Here is a 16,262-nt window from a genome sequence, read left to right on the forward strand (position 1 = left end):
TTGAGGATTCTGTCGTGTGTGTGATGGATATTTTTTACCTTGACCTACCTATACTGATGTCCATGTAGCTTATTTCTTTGGGCTGCTATGGGTTCATAGTATTTATCTATATTTGTTTTTTGATTCAAGATCAAGGGCATCTTTGTTGTTGTTGTTTTTTCTGGCTGTGCTGGGTCTTTGTTGCTGCACATGGACTTTCTCTAGTTGCCGTGAGTGGGGCTACTCTTCGTTGTGGTGCACAGGCTTCTCATTGTTGTGGCCTCTCTTGTTGCAGAGCCTGGGCTCTAGGTGCTTGGGCTTCAGTAGTTGTAGCATGCAGGATCAGTAGATGAAGCGTGCAGGCTCAGCAGTTGCAGCTTGCGGGCTCTAGAGAGCGGGCTCAGTAGTTCTGGCCCACCAGCTTAGTTGCCCTGCAGCATGTGGGATCTTCCCGGACCAGGAATTGAACCCCTGTCTCCTGCATTGGCAGGCGGATTCTTAACCACTGCACCACCAGGGAAGTACAGACCAAGGGCATCTTTGGAAGAGTGACCCAGATAATGTAAGTTAGGGAAATTTTATTTTAAAAGAAATTTTATTTTAAAAATCTAAGGAGAACCCTTTTTTGTTGCAATTGTGCCACGCTTTTGACATTTTAAAAGTCTGTTTCTTGTATGGTTTGATAACATTTCAAATGCTGAGGTTAAAATTTAGTATTTCTCATTTAAAATGATCATTAGTCATTTAAAAAAAATTCTGAATTATTCATTGCATCTGAGTAAATATTGACCAGAGAGACTCCTTTATAGCTTTTCAGGTTCCATGGTGGGCCTAAGTAGACTTTAGAAAATATTTTTTAAATTAACAAAAAAGAAAGAAAGAAAGAAAAAAGGCACTAAAGCCAAGTTAAAAAAAAAAAAAAGCACATGCATTTATGTAGCTGTTATTGGAATTTCTCTATCTTAGTTACAATTCTTCACAATAAACTTTATATTTAAAAGAATAATCATAGTGGAAAATAATATTGATACAGTCATCTTCAGAGGCTGCATGTCCTAACGTAATTTTGAGGAACCCTTTGGCACATTGTGTCCCAAACTTATTTGACAGCAGGTCTCGATTTATAACAACCCAATAAGGATTCTGATCAGTGATCTGTGCACACACCTGGGCATTTTGTTCCAGTCCTCACTCTTCCCTTTTCCCTACATTGATCTGGAAGGTGTTTCACCCATAGATGGAGACAGGAGTTGTGAACCCACGTCAGTGTCCGAGGCAGTGCCTTCTCCATGCAGAGAGTATGTGAAAAGCTGAGAAATATCTTAAGGGTCGACAGTTAGTCCTTTGTCATCATTCTATGGAAAAGGAAGCCTGGGCAATGAAATCAAGAACACTTTGTTCAGCCCTGTGAGCAGAGAGCAGATATGGAGATGAGTTCCACATCCTGGAGGACTCTGGGGGTCCCCACAGTGGGGACACTGTGTGGGCCTACTGTTCTGCGTTCCGTTCATAGAATAAAAATACCCCCGGTCCCCATGGATTATTGCCCTTGATTCACACCTGGTTCCTATCCTGCAGAGATCAGTTAGGTCCATCGCCTAAGTCAATGGGATGCTTTCATCCCATGCACAGTTACTTGGACAGGATGGTGAGATAAACCCCTGGTCTAGAAGGGGAAGAGGCAGCAGAGGGGCCTCTTAATGAGTGTCTGTGTACCAGGCAACTTCACAAACACAGACAGCCCTTCAGTCCTCAGACAGCCCAGCCAGCTAGGGGACACCATTTCCATTAACCAACAAACAGCTTGAGGCTCAGAGATGTTTGGTAATCAGCCCAAGGTCACACAGCTAAAGAGGGGGGCAGCAGGAATTTGAGTTCAGGTATGAGCAATTTCCTTCTTTAATCCACCACATTTGAAAATTGGAGGGATGTAACATTATTAGGCATATAATGGCCTTTGTCTTACCTTTGTTAAAGTGTCATGCGGAAGACGGTGAGACCCAGAGCAACTTGTCAGCAGTAATTTGTCCTTGTTTATGTAGAGGAAGCCTGCTGCTAACGAGTTGCAAAGTTGATGACCAATTTTCTTTTTCAGTCTTATAAAACATTTGGAAAGTGGAAATAGTTCCACTTGAAAGTGTTAGGAATTTTAATATGATAGCTATAGCTGTAATTTGATAGCATTTTAATCTACTGATTTAGCAAAGACAGCAAAATGGCAATAGGAATTAACTAGTGATAGGACGGATCACACACACAGCCCCGTCCAGGTCCCACCCTGTCACTGAGCGTCCAGAGGTACAGCCTTTCTGTTTAGCACCTGGGTCACTCCTGCCAAGCTTTATAAAAGCAGTGATATACTTTGACCCAGTAATTTCTACGTAATGTCCATCTTAAGGAAATACTTAGGAATAAGGACTAAGCTTTAGGCACAAAGGTTTCTATTGTCATATGGCTTATGATACCAAACATTGGAAAAAATATAAAAATTCCATACAGTCTTCAACTAAAATTATATTTAAAAATTTTTATTCAGACTTTGGACCTACCTAAAAAGGTGGAACATGAACATGAAGAACAAACTAGGATTCACGTGATGCACTTTTAACCTGAGACAAATGTTGAGAAATGTCTTAAAAAGTACTGTTAGCAACTTCTAAAAAGTAACTCTATAGCGATTATGGTACATGGGAGGGTTTCATTTATGTAAAATCCCCACCATGCTCCAGAAATCATTTAAGGTAGTATTCAAAAGCACACACAATTCAGATGGCCAAAAAAGCCAAGGGAACATAAGCCATTGATGCCATTTGCTCCCAAAATGTCTTTTCTAAAAAGCCTTATTAGGTGCTTGCCTGGAAGTGATCTACAATTTCAGTTCTGAAGAACTTTCTACCACCCGTGTGTAATCTGTTTACAGGATCTAATGATAAAAGTCACTAGCTGTTCAGGGTAAGCCTAAAGAAAGTGACAGACATTTCCTGTTGGACTGTCAAGCAGAGGACACACAAAGTACCAAGCAGTTTCTTCCAGGATGTTCTTGTAGCAAACAAAATGATATGTTTTATAGAACCATCCCCAGAGTTGTGCTTCAGATGTCAGGCTGGTGGCCAGGCATCCTCAAGGGGACCCTCAGCACAGCAGTCTCCTCGGTCATCCTTGCCAGAGCTGGAGAAGGAAGAGGCACAGAACCCAGAGCCTGACTTCAGTCCACCCAAGGACTGAATGACTGTCTTTCTGGCCAGGCTTGCTAATTGTTTGTTTTTTTTGCGGGGTAGAACTTTAGGTCATCATTGAGTAGCAGCAAGTTCTGATTTCACTCCCCAGCAAGCCCAGGCAGTCCTGGGTGACCACATCTCTCAGGGCACATGCCAAATCTCATGGCACATTTTCTTTATAACAAGTGAGCTAGGAGATAGTGACCAGCTCTCATCTCCTTTCCTCCACACCCTTGGAAGGTGCAGACTCTTGTGAGGACCACCTTAGGGCTTGTTCCCCTGGCCTTTGGGTCCCTGGCAGAAGAGCCAGTCTCTCTTACTTAGTTTCTAGTGTAGGAAACCACAACAGGCAAGAAAGGAATTACTAGAAGGGAGGCTCTGCTAGTACAACACAGTATCAGAAAACCTGGCTGCTGTTCCACCCAGGATCACCATGTCCACGCCTGTGGGCAGGCATTTGAGAGTGCCGGCGACTGTGCCATCGTGGGTAATAGAATGCCCTGCACTTGGGAAAAGAGCACTGGACAGAGAGCACTGCATTGTCACTCTGGCACACTATGAATTCCCCCATGCTATTTTTATTTTGAGAAAGGCATATTTTATGATTGTTTACACCCCATTTAGATTTTCATTATTAGTGAAAAACACTGCTTTGAATTGGGGTGATAGGAAGAGAAAAGAGCGTGGATTTTGGAGTTAGGCTCACTTAAGTTCGAGTCTGGACATGATCATAGAGCGGTCATGAGTACTTTGTTGTTTTACTTTAATCTCTTAGAACCACTATTTGTTCATTTCTTTTTTTTTTTAACATCTTTGTTGGAGTATAATTGCTTTACAATGTAGTGTTAGTTTATGCTGTATAACAAAGTGAATCAGCTACATGTATACATATATCCCCATATTCCCTCACTCTTGCATCTCCCTCCCACCCTCCCTATCCTACTTCTCCAGGTGGTCACAAAACACCGAGCTGATCTCCCTGTGCTCTGCGGCTGCTTTCCGCTAGCCATCTATTTTATATTTCGTAGTGTATATATGTCAATGCAACTCTCACACTTCGTCCCAGCTTACCCTTCCACTCCCTGTGACCTCAAGTCCATTCTATATGTCTGTGTCTTTATTTCTGTCCTGCCCCTAGGTTCATCAGAACCTTTTTTTTTAGATTCTGTATATGTGTGTAAGCATATGGTATTTGTTTTTCTCTTTCTGACTTACTTCACTCTGTATGACAGACTCTAGGTCCATCCACCTCACTACAAATAACTCAATTTCCTTTCTTTCTGTGGCTGAGTAATATTCCATTGTATATATGTGTCACATCTTCTTTATCCATTCATCTGTCAATGGACACTTAGGCTGCTTTCATGGCCTGGCTATTGTAAATAGTGCTGCAGTGAACATTGTGGTACTTGACTCATCTTGAATTATGGTTTTCTCAGGGTAAATGCCCAGTAGTGGGATTGCTGGGTCATATGGTAGCTCTAGTTTTACTTCTTTAAGTAACCTCCATAGAGTTCTCCATAGTAACTGTATCAATTTACATTCCCACCAACAGTGCAAGAGGGTTCCCTTTTCTCCACACCCTCTCCAGCATTTATTGTTTGTAGATTTTTTGAAGATGGCCATTCTGACTGGTGTGAGGTGATACCTCATTGTAGTTTTGATTTGCATTTCTCTAATAATTAGTGATGTTGAGCAGCTTTTCATATGCTTCTTGGCTATCTGTATGTCTTCTTTGGAGAAATGTCTATTTAGGTCTTCTGCCCATTTTTGGATTAGGTTGTTTGTTTTTTGATACTGAGCTACATGAGCTGCTTGTATATTTTGGAGATTAATCCTTTGTCAGTTGCTTCGTTTGCAAATATTTTCTCCCATTCTGTGGGTTGTCTTTTTATCTTGTTTATGGTTTCCTTTGCTATGTAAAAGCTTTTAACTTTCATTAGGTCCCATTTGTTTATTTTTGTTTTTATTTCCATTACTCTAGGAGATGGGTCAAAAAGGATCTTGCTGTGATTTATGTCATGGAGTGTTCTGCCTATGTTTTCCTCTAAGTGTTTTATAGTGTCTGGCCTTACATTTAGGTCTCTAATCCATTTTGAGTTTATTTTTGTATACAGTGTTAGGGAGTGTTTTAATTTCATTCTTTTACATATAACTGTCCATTTTTCCGAGCACCACTTATTGAAGAGGGTGTCTCTTCTACATTGTATTTCTTGCCTCCTTTATCAAAGATAAGGTGACCATATGTGCGTGGGCTTATCTCTGGGCTTTCTATCCTGTTCCATTGATCTATGTTTCTATTTTTGTGCCAGTACCATACTGTCTTGATTGCTGTAGCTTTGTAGTATAGTCTGAAGTCAGGGAGCCTGCTTCCTCCAGCTCCATTTTTCTATCTCAAGATTGCTTTGGCTATTTTGGGTTCTTTTGTGTCTCCATACAAATTGTGAATTTTTTTGTTCTAGTTCTGTGAAAAATGCCATTGGTAGTTTGATAGGGATTGCATTGAATCTGTAGATTGCTTTGGGTAGTATGGTAATTTTACAATACTGATTCTTCCAATCCAAGAACATGGTATTTGTGTCGTCCACAAATCTATTTGTGTCGTCCTCCATCTATTTGTGTCATCTTTAATGTCTTTCATCAATGTCTTATAGTTTTCTGCATAAAGGTCTTTTGCCTCTGTAGGTAGGTTTATTCCTAGGTATTTTATTATTTTTGTTGCAATGGTAAATGGGAGTGTTTCTTAAATTTCTCTTTCAGATTTTTCATCATAAGTGTATAGGAATGCAAGACATCTCTGAGCAATAATTTTGTATCCAGCTACTTTACCACGTTAACTGATTAGCTCTATTAGTTTTCTGGTAGCACATTTACGATTCTCTAAGTATAGTATCATGTCATCTGTGAACAGTGACAGTTTTACTTCTTCTTTTCCAATTTGGATTCCTTTTATTTCTCTTTCTTCTCTGATTGCTGTGGCTAAAACTTCCAAAACTATGTTGAATAACAGCAGTGAGAATGGGAAACCTTGTCTTGTTCCTGATCTTAGAGGAAATGGTTTCAGTTTTTCACCATTGAGAACAATGTTGCCTGTGGGTTTGTCATATATGGCCTTTATTATGTTGAGGTAAGTTCTGTCTATGCCTACTTTCTAGAGGGTTTTTATCATAAATGGGTGTTGAATTTTGTTGAAAGCTTTTTCTGCATCTATTGAGATGATCATATGGCTTTTATTCTTCAGTTTGTTAATATGGTGTATCACAGTGGTTAATTTGTGTATATTGAAGAATCCTTACATTCCTGAGATAAACCCCAGATGATCATGGTGTATGATCCTTTTAATGTGCTGTTGGATTCTGTTTGCTAGTATTTTGTTGAGGATTTTTGCATCTATGTTCATCAGTGATATAGGCCTGCAGTTTTCTTTCTTTGTGATGTCTTTGTTTTGGTTTTGGTATCAGGATGATGGTGGCCTTGTAGAATGAGTTTGGGAGTGTTCCTTCCACTGCTATATTTTGGAAGAGTTTGAAAGGATAGGTGTTAGCTCTTCTCTAAATGTTTGATAGAATTTGCCTGTGAAGCTATCTGGTCCTGGGCTTTTGTTTGTTGGAAGATTTTTAATCACAGTTTCAATTTCAGTGCTGCTGATTGGTCTGTTTATATTTTCTATTTCTTCCTGCTTCAGTCTCGGAAGGTTGTACTTTTCTAAGTATTTGTCCATTTCTTCCAGGTTGTCTGTTTTATTGGCATAAGTTGCTTGTAGTTATCTCTCACGATCCTTTGTATTTCTTCAGTGTCAGTTATTATTTCTCCGTTTTCATTTCTAATTCTGTTGATTTGAGTCTTCTCCCTTTTTTTCTTGGTGTGTCTGGCTAATGGTTTATTAATTGTGTTTATCTTCTCAAAGAACCAACTTTTAGTTTTATTGATCTTTGCTATTGTTTCCTTCATTTCTTTTTCACTTATTTCTGCTCTGATCTTTATGATTTCTTTCCTTCTGCTAACATTGAGTTTTTTCTGTTCTTCCTTCTCTAATTGCTTTAGGTGTAAGGTTAGGTTGTTTATTTGAGATTTTTCTTGTTTCTTGTGGTAGGACTGTATTGCTATAAACTTCCCTCTTAGAACTGCTTTTGCTGCATTCCATAGGTTTTGGGTCATCGTGTTTTCATTTTCATTTGTTTCTAGGTATTTTTTAATTTCCTCTTTGATTTCTTCAGTGATCTCTTGGTTATTTGGTAGTATATTTTTTAGCCTCCATCTGTTTGTATTTTTTACCATTTTTTTCTGTAATTTATATCTAGTCTCCTAGCCTTCTCGTCAGAAAATATACGTGATACTATTTCAAGTTTTTTAAATTTACCATGGCTTGACTTGTGACTCAAGATATGACCTATCCTGGAGAATGTTCCATGAGCACTTGAGAAGAAAGTGTATTCTGTTGTTTTTGGATGGAATGTCCTATAAATATCAATTAAGTCCATCTTGTTTAATGTATCATTTAAAGCTTGTGTTTCCTTATTTATTTTCATTTTGGATGATCTGTCCTTTGGTGAAAGTGGGGTGTTAAAGTCCCTTACTATGATTGTATTACTGTCGAGTTCCCCTTTTATGTCTGTTAGCATTTGTCTTATGTATTGAGATGCCCCTATGTTGGGTACATAAATATTTACAATTGTTATATCTTCTTCTTGGATTGATCCTTTGATCATTATGTAGTGTCCTTCTTTGTCTCTTGTAATAGTCTTTATTTTAATGTCTATTTTCTCTGACATGAGAATTTCTACTCCAGCTTTCTTTTGATTTCCATTTGCATGGAATATCTTTTTCCATCCCTTCACTTTCAGTCTGTATGTGTTCCTAGGTCTGAAGTGCATCTTTTGTAGAAAGCATATATAAAGGTGTTGTTTTGGTATCCATTCAGTGAGCCTGTTTTTTGGTTGGAGCATTTAATCCATTCACATTTAAGGTGATTATCGATATGTATATTCCTATTACCATTTTCTTAATTGTTTTGGGTTTGATTTTGTAGGTCCCTTTCTTCTCTTGTGTTTCCTACCTAGAGAAATTCCTTTAGCATTTGTTGTAAAGCTGGTTTGGTGGTGCTGAATTCTCTTAACTTTTGCTTGTCTGTAAAGGTTTTAATTTCTCCATCAAATCTGAATGAGATCCTTGCTGGGTAGAGTAATCTTGGCTGTAGGTTTTTCCCCCTCAACACTTTAAATATTTCCTGCCACTCCCTTCTGGCTTGCAGAGCTTCTGCTGAAAGATCAGCTGTTAACCTTATGGGGATTCCCTTGGATGTTATTTGTTGCTTTTTGCTTGCTGCTTTTTTGTTTTTTAATTTAATTAATTAATTTTTTTATATAGCAGGTTCTGATTAGTCATCCATTTTATACACATCAGTGTATACATATCAATCCCAATCTCCCAATTCGTCACATCACCACCACCCCCCCCACCCCCCCCACCAAGCTGCTTTCCTCCCTTGGTGTCCATACGTTTTTTTCTCTACTTCTATGTCTCAATTTCTGCTCTGCAAACTGGTTCATCTGTACCATTTTCTAGGTTCCACATATATGCGTTAATATACGATATCTATTTTTTCTTTCTGACTTACTTCATGCTGTACGACAGTCTCTAGATGCATCCACGTCTCAGATGACCCAATTTTGCTAATTTTTATGGCTGAGTAATATTGTATTGTATATATGTACCACATCTTCTTTATCCATTCGCCTGTTGATGGGCATTTAGGCTGTTTCCATGACCTGGCTATTGTAAATAGTGCTTCAATGAACATTGCGGTGCATGTGTCTTTTTGAATTATGGTTTTCTCTGGGTATATGCCCAGTAGTGGGATTGCTGGATCATATGGTAGTTCTAGTTTTAGTTCTTTATGGAACCTCCATATTGTTCTCCATAGTAGCTGTATCAATTTATATTCCCACCAACAGTGCAAGAGGGTTCCCTTTTCTACAACCCCTCTCCAGCATTTGTTGTTTGTAGATTTTCTGATGATGCCCATTCTGACTGGTGTGAGGTGATACCTCATTGTAGTTTTGATTTGCATTTCTCTAATAATTAGTGATGTTGAGCAGCTTTTCATGTGCTTCTTGGCCATCTGTATGTCTTCTTTGGAGAAATGTCTATTTAGGTCTTCTGCCCATTTTGGGATTAGGTTGTTTGTTTTTTTAATATTGAGCTGCATGAGCTGTTTATAGATTTTGGAGATTAATCCTTTGTCCAATGATTCGTTTGCAAATATTTTCTCCCATTCTGAGGGTTGTCTTTTCATCTTGTTTATGGTTTCCTTTGCTGTGCAAAAGATTTTAAGTTTCATTGGGTCCCATTTGTTTATTTTTGTTTTTATTTCCATTACTCTAGGAGACGGATCAAAAAATATCTTGCTGTGATTTATGTCAAAGAGTGTTCTTCCTAGTTTTCCTCTAAGAGTTTTATAGTGCCCAGTCTTACATTTAGGTCTCTAATCCATTTTGAGTTTATTTTTGTGTATGGTGTTAGGGAGTGTTTTAATTTCATTCTTTAACATGTAGCTGTCCAGTTTTCCCAGCACCACTTATTGAAGAGACTGTGTTTTCTCCATTGTATATCCTTGCCTGCTTTGTCATAGATTACTTGACAATAGGTGCGTGGGTTTATCTCTGGGCTTTCTCTCCTGTTCCATTGATCTATATTTCTGTTTTTGCGCCAGTACCATATTGTCTTGATTACTGTAGCTTTGTAGTATAGTCTGAAGTCAGGGAGTCTGATTCCTCTAGCTCTGTTTTTTTCCCTCAAGACTGCTTTGGCTATTCGGGGTCTTTTGTGTCTCCATACAAATTGTGAAATTTTTTTGTTCTAGTTCTGTGAAAAATGCCATTGGTAATTTGATAGGGACTGCATTGAATCTGTAGATTGCTTTGGGTAGTATAGTCATTTTCACAATATTGATTCTTCCAATCCAAGAAGATGGTATGTCTCTTCATCTGTTGGTATTATCTTTAATTTCTTTCATCAGTGTCTTATAGTTTTCTGCATACAGGTATTTTGTCTCCCTAGGTCAGTTTATTCCTAGGTATTTTATTCTTTTTGTTGCAATGGTTAATTTGAGTATTTCCTTAAGTTCTCTTTCAGATTTTTCATCATTAATGTATAGGAATGGAAGAGATTTCTGTGCATTAATTTTGTATCCTGCTACTTTACCAAATTCATTGATTAGCTCTAGTAGTTTTCTTGTGGCATGTTTACGATTCTCTGTGTATAGTATCATGTCATCTGCAAACAGTGACAGGTTTACTTCTTCTTTTCCGATTTGGATTCCTTTTATTTCTTTTTCTTCTCTGATTGCTGTGGCTAGGACTTCCAAAATTATGTTGAATAATAGTGGTGAGAGTGGACATCCTTGTCTTGTTCCTGATCTTAGAGGACGTGCTTTCAGTTTTTCACCATTGAGAATGATGTTTGCTGTGGGTTTGTCGTATATGGCCTTTAATATGTTGATGTAGGTTCCCTCTATGCCCACTTTCTGGAGAGTTTTTTTTTTTATCATAAATGGGTGTTGAATTTTGTCAAAAGCTTGTTCTGCATCTATTGAGATGATCATATGGTTTTTATTCTTCAGTTTGTTAATATGGTGTATCACATTGATTGATATGCGTATATTGAAGAAATCTTGCATCTCTCGGGTAAATCTCATTTGATCATGGTGTATGATCCTTTTAATGTGCTGTTGGATTCTGTTTGCTAGTATTTTGTTGAGGATTTTTGCATCTATATTCATCAGTGATATTGGTCTGTAATTTTCTTTTTTTGTTGTATCTTTGTCTGGTTTTGGTATCAGGGTGATGGTGGCCTCATAGAATGAGTTTCAGAGTTTTCCTTCCTCTGCAATTTTTTAGAACAGTTTGAGAAGGATGGGTGTTAACTTTTCTCTAAATGTTTGGTAGAATTCACCTGTGAAGCCATCTGGTCCTGGACTTTTGTTTGTTGGAAGATTTTTAATCACAGTTTCAATTTCATTACTTGTGATTGGTCTGTTCCTATTTTCTATTTCTTCCTGGTTCAGTCTTGGAAGGTTATACCTTTCTAAGAATTTGTCCATTTCTTCCAGGTTGTCCATTTTATTGGCATAGAGTTGCTTGTAGTAGTCTCTTAGGATGCTTTGTAATTCTGTGGTGCCTGTTGTAACTTCTCCTTTTTCATTTCTAATTTTATTGATTTGAGTCCTCTCCCTCTTTTTCTTGATGAGCCTGGCTAATGGTTTATCAATTTTGTTTATCTTCTTAAAGAACCAGCTTTTTAGTTTTATTGATCTTTGCTATTGTTTTCTTTGTTTCTATTTCATTTAATTTTGCTCTGATCTTTTTGATTTCTTTCCTTCTGCTAACTTTGGGTTTTGTTTGTTCTTCTTCCTCTAGTTCCTGTAGGTGTAAGGTTAGATTGTTTATTTGAGATTTTTCTTGTTTCTTGAGGTAAGCTTGTATAGCTATAAACTTCCCTCTTAGAACTGCTTTTGGTGCATCCCATAGGTTTTGGATCATTGTATTTTCATTGTCATTTGTCTGTAGGTATTTTTTGATTTCCTCTTTGATTTCTTCAGTGATCTCTTGGTTATTTAGTAACGTATTGTTTAGCCTCCATGTGTTTGTGTTTTTTACGTTTTTTCCCTGTAATTGATTTCTGATCTCATAGCAGTGTGGTCAGAAAAGATGCTTGCTATGATTTCAGTTTTTTTAAATTTACTGAGGCTTGATTTGTTACCCAAGATATGATCTATCCTGGAGAAAGTTTCATGCACACTTGAGAAGAAAGTATAATCTGCTGTTTTTGGATAGAATGTCCTATAAATATCAATTATATCTATCTGGTCTATTGTGTCATTTAAAGCTTGTGTTTCCTTATTAATTTTGTGTTTGGATGATCTGTCCATTGGTGTAAGTGAGGTGTTAAGGTCCCCCACTATTATTGTGTTAGTGTTGATTTCCTCTTTTAGAGCTGTTAGCAGTTGCCTTATGTATTGTGGTGCTCCTGTGTTGGGTGCGTAAATATTTACAACTGTTATATATTCTTCTTGGATTGATCCCTTGATCATTATGTAGTGTCCTTCTTTGTCTCTTATAATAGTCTTTATTTTAAAGTCTATTTTTTCTGATATGAGAATTGCTACTCCAGCTTTCTTTTGATTTGTATTATGCATGGAATATCTTTTTCCATCCCCTCACTTTAAGTCTGTATGTTTCCCTAGGTCTGAAGTGGGTCTCTTGTAGACAGCATATATATGGGTCTTGTTTTTGTATCCATTCAGCCAGTCTATATCTTTTGGTTAGAACATGTAATCCATTTACATTCAAGGTAATTATTGATATGTATGCTCCTATTACCATTTTCTTAATTGTTTTGGGTTTGTTATTGTAGGTCTTTTCCTTCTTTTGTGCTTACTGCCTAGAGAAGTTCCTTTAGTATTTGTTGTAAAGCTGGTTTGGTGGTGCTGAATTCTCTTAGCTTTTGCTTGTCTGTAAAGGTTTTAATTTCTCCATCGAATCTGAATGAGATCCTTGCTGGGTAGAGTAATCTTGGTAGGTTCTTCCCTTTCATCATGTTAAGTATATCATGCCACTCCCCTCTGGCTTGTAGTTTCTGCTGAGGAATCAGCTGTTAACCTTATGGGAGTTCCCTTGTATGTTATTTGTCGTTTTTCCCTTTCTGCTTTCAATAATTTTTCTTTGTCTTTAATTTTTGCCAATTTTATTACTGTGTGCCTTGGCATGTTTCTCCTTGGGGTTATTCTGCATGGGACTCTCTGAGCTTCCTGGACTTAGGTGGCTATTTCCTTTCCCACGTTAGGGAAGTTTTCTACTCTAATCTCTTCAAATATTTTCTCGGATCCTTTCTCTCTCTGTTCTCCTTCTGGGACCCCTATAACACGAATGTTGTTGCATTTAATGTTGTCCCAGAGGTCTCTTAGGCTGTCTTCATTTCTTTTCATTCTTTTTTCTTTATTCTGTTCGGCAGCAGTGAATTCCACCATTCTGTGTTCTAGGTCACTTTTATCCATTCTTCTGCCTCAGTTATTCTGCTATTGATTCCTTCTAGTGTAATTTTCATTTCAGTTATTATACTGTTCATCTCTATTTGTCCTTTAATTCTTCTAGATCTTTGTTAAACGTTTCTTGCATCTTCTCGATCTTTGCCTCCATGCTTTTTCCGAGGTCGTCGATCATCTTCACTATCATTATTCTGAATTCTTTTTCTGGAAGATTGCCTATCTCTGTTTCATTTAGTTGTTTTTCTGGGGTTTTATCTTGTTCCTTCATCTGGTACATAGCCCTCTGCCTTTTCATCATGTCTATCTTTCTGTGAATGTGCTTTTTGTTCCACGGGCTGCAGGATTGTAGTTCTTCTTGCTTCTTCTGTCTGCCCTGTGGTGGATGAGGCTATCTAAGAGGCTTATGGAAGTTTCCTGATCTTCCCTTGCTGCTTTTAATATTTTTGTTTGTATTTAATTTTTGATAGTTTGATTAATATGTGTCTTGGCATGTTTCTCCTTGGATTTATCCTGTATGGGACTCTCTGTGCTTCCTGGACTTGATTGACAATTTCCTTCCCCATATTAGGGAAGTTTTCAACTCTAATCTCTTCAAATATTTTCTTAGATCCTTTCTTTTTCTCTTCTTCTTCTGGGACCCCTTATAATTTGAATGTTTGTGTGTTTAATGTCCCAGGGGTCTCTGATAACTGTCCTCAATTATTTTGATTCTTTTTTCTTTATTCTGCTCTGCAGTAGTTATTTCCACTATTTTATCTTCCAGGTCACTTATCCATTCTTCTGCCTCCATTATTCTGCTATTGATTCCTTCTAGAGAATTCTTAATTTCATTTGTTGTGTTGTTCATCATTGTTTGTTTGCTCTTTAGTTGTTGTAGGTCCTTGTTAAACGTTTCTTTTATTTTCTCCATTCTATTTCCAAGATTTTGGATCATCTTTACTATCATTACTCTGAATTCTTTTTCAGGTAGACTGCCTAGTACTCTTCATTTGTTTGGTCTGGTGGGTTTTTACCTTGCTCCTTCATCTGCTGCATATTTCTCTGTCTTCCCATTTTGTTTAACTTACTGTGTTTGGGGTCTCCTTTTCACAGGCTGTAGGTTTGTAGTTCCTGTTGCTTTTGGTGTCTGCCCCCAGTGGGTGAGGTTGGTTCAGTGGCTTGTGTAGGCTTCCTGGTGGAGGGGACTGATGCCTGTGCTCTAGTGGATGGGGCTGGATCTTGTCTTTCTGGTGGGCAGGGCCGCATCTGGTGGTGTGTTTTGGGGTGTCTATGAACTTAGTTTGATTTTAGGCCGCCTCTCTGCTAATGGGTGGGGTTGTGTTCCTGTCTTGCTAGTTGTTTGGCATGGGGCGTCCAGCACTGGAGCTTGCTAACCGTTGGGTGGAGCTGGGTCTTAGCCTTGAGATGGAGATCTCTTGCCAATTGATATTACATGGGGCCAGGAGGTCTCTGATGGTCCAATGTCCTGAGCTCGGCTCTCCCACCTCAGAGGCTCAGGCCTGACACCAGGCCAGAGCACCAAGACCCTGTCAGCCACACGGCCAGGTACGTGGGGATTTTCTTGCCTTTTGGGAAGTCTGCGGTCTTCTGCCAGCGTTCAGTACATGTTCTGCAGGAGTTGTTCCAAATGTAGATGTATTTTTGATGTATTTTTGGGGAGGAATGTGATCTCCAAGTCTTACTCCTCCGCTGTCTTGAAGGTCCTTGTTTGTTTATTAACTTTCTTTCAATGCAGTGAAGCTGCAGGGTCTGAGAATGTCAGTTTGAAAACGTGATTGTATATACAGCTATTCCTTGAATGGCCACTGGGAGGTAGCACAGTCACATTTTTGCATAGCGATAGGCTGATGGCACCATGAAGTTATAGTATAAGTAACTTACTTGAAGGAAATTATATACATGTTACATGTTTGATTTGTGGGCAATATATTTGAAGAAAGTTATACATATGTAAGTAGAAGTTTTTAACTAAACACTGGTATGTGTATGAGAGTGTCTACATCCCTACTTATAACACCAGTATCTGGTTAAAAATGTCTCTCATGGTGGCACAGTGGTTAAGAATCCACCCGCCAATGCAGGGGACATAGGTTCGAGCCCTGGTCTGGGAAGATCCCACATGCTGTGGATCAACTAAACCCGTGCACCACAACTACTGAGCCTGTGTTCCAGAGCCCACGAGCCACAACTACTGAGCCTACGTGCTACAACTACTGAAGCCTGCGCGCCTAGAGCCTGTGCTCCACAGCACGACAAGCCACCACAATGAGAAGCCCGCACACCACAACGAAGAGTAGCCCCCAAGTGCCGCAACTAGAGAAAGCCCGTGCACAACAACAGACCCAAGGCAGCCAAACATAAATAATAGATAAATAATAATAATAATTTTAAAAGTCTTTCATGACACCAACAGATATATTGGCCAAATCTTGAAATTTTTAAGATAAAATTTATGTTAATGACAAGAATCAATGTATTATTTAAATATTTGTAAAACATGGAGAATCACCAAATATGGAATACAGTTATGGCACCCAGACCAAAGAAAATCAATGTTAATGGTTTGATGTGTGTCATGTACATGTGTCTGTGTGGGGGCACACCTGCATACACATGTGTATATCTGTGTGTGTCCACACATACTCTTCTGTAGTTTTTGAGTGGTCTCATTCTCTGAAACTTGTTTTGTAAATAGCTTTATAATTTGAAATATATTGAACACCTTTTTCTTGTCATCAAACGTTGTTCTCAAGTATTGTAATCCATCAAATTCCATCAGGTCAGTATCCTGTCATTATATAGTCTCTAAAAAAATTCATGTCATTTCCATTTTTGTCCTCGGTGATAAACATTGCCATGCAAGCATATAATTCTACCCATTGGATAAATTCCAGGAATTGGCCAAAAGATAAGCCTTTTAATATGTATTTCCATGTTGCTCTCTAGAAAAACTGTACCAATTCCCCTCCCTCCAACAGGCGGAAGAGGGATGGTCTCTGTTACTTCCTCACTGACACTTT

The 16,262-nt window shown here is 38.4% G+C and overlaps 1 protein-coding gene across 1 annotated transcript in view; it reads left to right on the forward strand.

Annotated features, from left to right (window-relative positions):
- GABRA5 (gamma-aminobutyric acid type A receptor subunit alpha5) overlaps window positions 1–16,262 on the forward strand; it is a gene marked incomplete at its 3' end in the record, with an annotated part of 100,751 nt that overhangs the window by 14,757 nt on the left and 69,732 nt on the right. The gene's annotated exons all lie outside the window — the stretch shown is intronic.

This window comes from Hyperoodon ampullatus (assembly GCF_949752795.1).
Source record: "Hyperoodon ampullatus genome assembly, chromosome: 3".
Taxonomy (NCBI): Eukaryota; Metazoa; Chordata; class Mammalia; order Artiodactyla; family Ziphiidae; genus Hyperoodon; species Hyperoodon ampullatus.